The following is a 5,846-nucleotide window of genomic DNA, read 5'->3' as shown; positions in this document are numbered from 1 at the left end:
TACATTTCACACTGCCACATTGCACCTAACAATTGCTAAGGACAATTTGTTGTCACATCGAACTGAAATGATGACTCTGCACAATGTTGACTTTTTACCCTAATCCCATGTCAATTCAAATTCATATCTTTCATCTCCTATGAGTGCTTCAGATGTGGTACAGAGATTGGAAGGCAGGGAGGAGGCTGAGCAGTCCACAGAAGTTGGGCACACGTGAAGAAACATTGCTACATACCATATGCACACACCAGTGCAGATATATATGCTTCATTGGGCACCCCAAGGTTGCCACATGGCGAGATGCACACCTTAAATGAGTGGATATGGGGGAAGAGGAAGAGCATAGGAGAATCCATATTGAAAGGTGTAAGTCAGTCCAAGCTCTGCCCAGCTGGATGCAGATGCTGAGTTCTACAATGATTGTCCACAAAAAGCAGAAATCTAGAACAGCAGCAGAAAATGAGGTCCTGTCAGCATTTTCAACTGCACTGCATATCCTTGGAAGAATCTATTTCAAATGTAATATCATGAGGTGTCAGACATACACACTACTGTCACCTCCACAGAAAGATTGGCTAAATGTATGGATAGTCAGAGGCTACAAGTAGCTGAGTAACATACTGGATTTAATATTTAATCTGCTGGATTAGGTAGAATCGAGGAAACACTCACCTTGGTTATTTAGCATACAAATGGAACTCTCCTGAGGTATTCCCACTTCTCTCTGTTGCCTACTCATCTACTCCAAACTCAAGCCTTACAATTCCATATGTTCTCTTATCCTTATGATTGAATCTACCTCTGTACAGGTGCAGTTGGGCTGCATTTGGCAGGACATCAAAAGATCTGAAACCCAGAAGACATCAGCCACAGGCATCACAAGCAGTCAGAGCAACTGGTCTTTACCTCTGCTAAAGTCTCAAAAGGTAGCATTGTGTCATAAAATAAAAAAAGGAAAGAAGGGGGATTCAGTTTGATGAATTTAAAATGGCACGGAATTCGCGATTTGAAAAAGAAAAATGGATAATGTAGTTTGTTTCAAATCTATATTGTTCAGTCAGCTCCAATATTGTGTCCACATTCCAAATTAATGTTCACCTTCATGGGAGTGGAATGACTAGAATGGATGATGTGCAAACAATAGGGGTGAGTGTGAGTGGGAGAGAGCAGGGTGGAGTTTTGACAAATGGAATGATTTCTGTTTGGAAGGGTAGGAAGGCTGGCTGTCCATTAGGCTTCATGAATACAAGTTAACCTAAACTGTGCCAGAATGAGTTCAGAGGGCTCAGGCAGCTGGCTGAGCAGATATAAATGACCCAGACAAACGATGCTCCTCCTCATCCTGCCTGTCTTCACCCTCTTCAGAAGATGCAAAGTCATTGTCACCTTCTTCCACATACAACTCCAAACGTATCTACGAGAAACAAGAGTAGCCTACTCACCACTTCCAGCCTGCTTTGTCATTCAATAAGATAGTGGCTGATCTGATTTTAGCCTCAACTCTATACCCCTCCGTATCTCCATGATCTTTCATGCCTTTGGAAATCAAGCAGTTATCTACCTCTGTGTAGTACAGAACAGACAACTGCTATTCGCGACACCCTTCTTGTCCATACTGAATTCAATCTCAGCTGGGTCAGGCACTGAAACACCACTTCAGAAATACAATGGTTTTCACGATGAATGTACTAGTGTTTATTTGGCTCCAGTTGTATCTTTCCTCTGCATTATATGTAGGGCTTCTCATTGGGTCGCATCACCCACGTCCTTCGAGGATTCCCTTGTGTCCTCGAGTAAGCTACATGAACACTCTGTAAAAGATTTGATTGGTGATGAATAGAAGCATCATGGCAATTTAAAGTAACATCTATAACATACAAATAATAACATAAGGACATGCATAAAAACCTTCTAGTGGTCTTATACTAACTGAGGAGTTCAATCCTGCTCAATTGATAAGACAACTAGTTGTACAGAGGGCACATTGAAAGTCACATGGATAGTGTCAAAGTCACCTTGTACCTGTTTGCATTCAAATACAAGAGCAGACTGTAGCTGGCTGATCTCATCAGTAACAGAAAGATTGTAAGTGGAAACCTATATAACCACGACCCTGGTGAGCTGGGCATCACTTGTGGGAAACAGATTACAAAATCCTGGGGAAACTGCTTTTTGTCAAAAGCAGATTATGAAATTTGAGGGAGGAGTTAGAGGCAAGAAGTACCAGAGCTGTGGTGACCTTGATGGCAAATGCATGCACACCTGGCCCACTGAAACTCATCCACAAAGTATTGAAAACTCAGAACAACATATGAAAGCTTTAGTTTGATACCTAGACAACGAGGCTGTTGTACAGTTCAGGTCCTTGACTTCCAGACGTTTCAGAGAGTCTGTGCTCTGCTCTTTCCTTGTTGACCCTGGAAAGTTTCCCACAACTTGGGAAAATCTTGCACGGGCTGTTAAAACCAAATGTTCCAAACATTCCCAGTGAACAGCAGTAATATGTAGGATCATGTCAGACTTGAAACACCAACATTTTTTGCGGAATCTAAATCCCTGCTGCCTCACCCAAACTGGCTCAACTTGGCAGTTAGCTTGCTGCCAAAATTCAACTGTTCCAACATCTTCTGTCAAGTCACCCTGCAATAATCATTCTCAAACCAGTTTCTGATTCTGAAACTATATTTTAAAAACAATTTATTCTTATGTTCCTTGATTATTTTTCTTCTTATTTTCTGTATTTATCCTATTTATCTTGGTTTGCCTAAACAAAATTTAGCACTAACTTATTGCTATGTTATCCATGGTTTGAAAAGCAACTATGTTCCTTTTTCAGGTTTTACAAACATTTTTCAGCAGAAATTCCTGAATTAGATATCCACATACCACAGTAGCTTTTTTCATCATTTCACATTTTTTTTCCTTGGAATTTAAAAGACTTCAGTCCTTTATGACATGTACATCTTTACAAATGAATTTCCTTTTGCTGCAAATAATCTCACCCAGCATCCTTTACTATTAATCTGCCATGAAGTATATTTTTTTAAATTTGTAAACTGATGATTCTGAAGAATGGTTGACAATTACTGCTAATTTTTCTAAAATTCTGTATTCCAAACCATTATTTAACCTGAAAGTAATACTTTATCACTTGTTTTGGTTAGCTAACAGCTGTGACCCAATACTGAAGGTTAAACCTCAAACATTGTCTATTTTAGTGCAAATGTTCAGTTTCTAATTTAGGAACGATTCATTGTTTCCTGCAGTAAATGCTTCCCATCTCTTATACACGTTTGTCCACCTTTTAAGTGGATAATTGAACTCTCCCATCACTGCTCCCTTCCGTTCATTGGCTGCCTGAGTGATTTGATTGCACAGCTGCAGATCCTTATCTCTCTCTCAGTTCAGTGATCCACAGCAGAGAAACATGTTCAGAATTTCTGATGAACTCCAATTACAGCTATTTCTCTTGTATTTTTTTTCCACCGACTGTTTCATGACATTTCAATGCTCATTTTTTTTAATGTGCATAAATGGTCAATTCACCACCCCTGCTTAGTTCATATCTTCCTACACAATATAATAGAAGGTTTCAGGCTTGCCACAATGGCAGAAACTTACCTCAAAATTGTGTGTTTAAGGTCCATTCAGAGACTAGCAGCCAGATTGTCATGGAGTCAGACTGATACTGGAGATCGTTAAAAGTGATGGGGGAGGGCCCAGACACCAAAGACGGTAGCATAGTGGTGATAACACTGGACAAATAATCCAGAGACCCAGGATAACAGCAAAGAGGTTTTGATTTGAATCTTAAACAGCAGATGGTGAAATTTGAATGCAATTTAAAAAAAAATCTGTAATGAAAGCCAGCCTAATGACAATAATGTGACCACTGTTGATTGTCATTAAAAAGTAATTGCTTCACACATGTCTTTTAGGAAGGAGTCTGTCATCCTTACCTGATTTAGTCAATTCTTTCTTTCTGTCAGGGGCCCTCTTGTAGCACAGTGGTGGTGTCCCTACCCCTGGAGTGAAAGGCCCAAGTTCAATTCTCATTTGCTCCAGAGGTGTTTAATAACATCTCTCTGAACAGGTTGATTTGTAGTATAGGCTAATTAAGAAAAAAAGAAATGTGACTTCAGACCCACAATAAGGTGATTGACTCTTAACTACCTTCTAAAATGACCTAGCAAGACACTTAATCTAAAACAACTGAGATAAAGGCATAGATATCCCACTTCGGCCTTCTAGCTGACCTGTCACCTGTCACCCGTTTGTTCTCTGCCCTTGCCACTTATGATCAGTTTCCAAGACTGTTGAGCTGCATTCTGTTCTGGTTCACTCTCCTGGAGTAAACATTGGTTTTGATGGGGCGTTATAAACTTAGACAGATCTGCTGAATCAGGAAATTTTCCAACTTGATCTATTCACCTTTGTAGCAAAAATCGGGTCCTGGAGCCCATAATTAAAGTCCACATTTTAGTGTAATACGGAAGATATTCTGCGCTATCTGAGGTTCTGTCTTTGACAACAATGTTAAACTGGGACCTCAGCTGCTTTCTTAAGTGGATGTAAAGGATCCCATGACACTATTCAAAGAAGAACAAGGGATTTATTTTGTTATCCTATTTAGGATTTTCCTCTCTATGAAACGCATTAAATCGGATTATTATCTCTGCTGCTTTGAGGTGCACTGGTTGACTGCTATATTTCCATGGTGTATATATTATATATATAATTATTTCAGCACCATCCTCATGACCTGTCCTACCTGCCAATCTTCCTTCCCACCTAGCCACTCCACCCTCCTCTCTGGCTTATCACCTTCCAACCCACCCCCATCCACCGACTGTACTCTTTGCTACCTTTTCCCCAGCCCAACCTCCCTCCCATTTATCTCTCCACCCCGGAGGATCCTTGCCTTCATTCCTGATGAAGATCTTTTGCCTGAAACGTTGATATTCCTGCTCCTCGGATGCTGCCTGACTTGCCGTGCTTCTCCAGCACCACTCTAATCTAGACTCTGATTTCCAGCATCTGCAGTCCTCACTTTTGCCTGTTATATTTTCATACACAACAACAATGACTGCACTTCAAAATACTTCACTTTGGACATCATGAGGTCAAAAAGGATGCAATTTGAGTACAACATTCTTTTCTTCATATGACAGTATGTTAAATTCAAGCCTATCATCAAAACACAGTAACATTTTTACACATTATTTAGCAGATGTGGACTTCAATGCCTGGCCTTCATTTATTGTCCATTCCCTGGTTGCCCTTGTAAAGAAGGTGATGAGCTGCCTTCTTGAATTACTGCAGTCCACTTGATGTAAGTACACCCACAGTGCTGTTAGGGAAGGGGTTCCAGGACCTTTAACCAGCAAGTGAATGAACGGTGATATATTGCCCCAAGTCAGGATGGTGGTGGTGTTCCCACATACCTGCTGCACTTGTCCTTCTAGCTGGAAGTGCTCATGGGTTTGGAAGATGACATTGAAGAAGCCTAGATGCCTTTCTTGGGAAGCTGTAAGGTTAAGGCTATCTAATAGTGACATAAATCTATATATATATATATATATATTATATACATACATATATATATATATATATATATAGATCTGATGTTCATTTAATTACTTGTAAAATATTTTGATCAGCTTTCCCTCAAAATAGAGTATCTGGCTTTGTATTCATTCTAAAATTAATATTTTAAGAATGTGCTGTATTGTAAATACAAAGAAAAAAGCTTAAATGTTTTGATTGAATTCCTACCCAAATGAAATTGATTTAAACTGGTGTAAAACACCTATCAGTTTTCAACTTGAAACATTTGAGTTTAAAAT

The 5,846-nt window shown here is 39.6% G+C and overlaps 1 long non-coding RNA gene across 2 annotated transcripts; it reads right to left on the bottom strand.

The window, feature by feature from the left end:
- Positions 1 to 1,671: 1,671 nt before the first annotated feature.
- Positions 1,672 to 4,092, bottom strand: LOC122555699. 2 transcript variants are annotated; one of them, XR_006313340.1, is made up of 4 exons: positions 3,960 to 4,092; positions 3,622 to 3,854; positions 2,333 to 2,456; positions 1,672 to 1,811 (listed from the first exon to the last, which is right to left on the bottom strand). It is a non-coding gene; the product is annotated as an uncharacterized LOC122555699 (long non-coding RNA). The 2 variants fall into 2 exon arrangements; XR_006313339.1 differs by lacking the exon at positions 3,622 to 3,854 and having other exon boundaries at positions 3,960 to 4,085.
- Between the last annotated feature and the right edge of the window lie 1,754 nt (positions 4,093 to 5,846).

Source organism: Chiloscyllium plagiosum, chromosome 1 (assembly GCF_004010195.1).
Source record: "Chiloscyllium plagiosum isolate BGI_BamShark_2017 chromosome 1, ASM401019v2, whole genome shotgun sequence".
Classification (NCBI taxonomy): domain Eukaryota; kingdom Metazoa; phylum Chordata; class Chondrichthyes; order Orectolobiformes; family Hemiscylliidae; genus Chiloscyllium; species Chiloscyllium plagiosum.
This window is presented reverse-complemented; position numbering and strand designations above follow the sequence as displayed.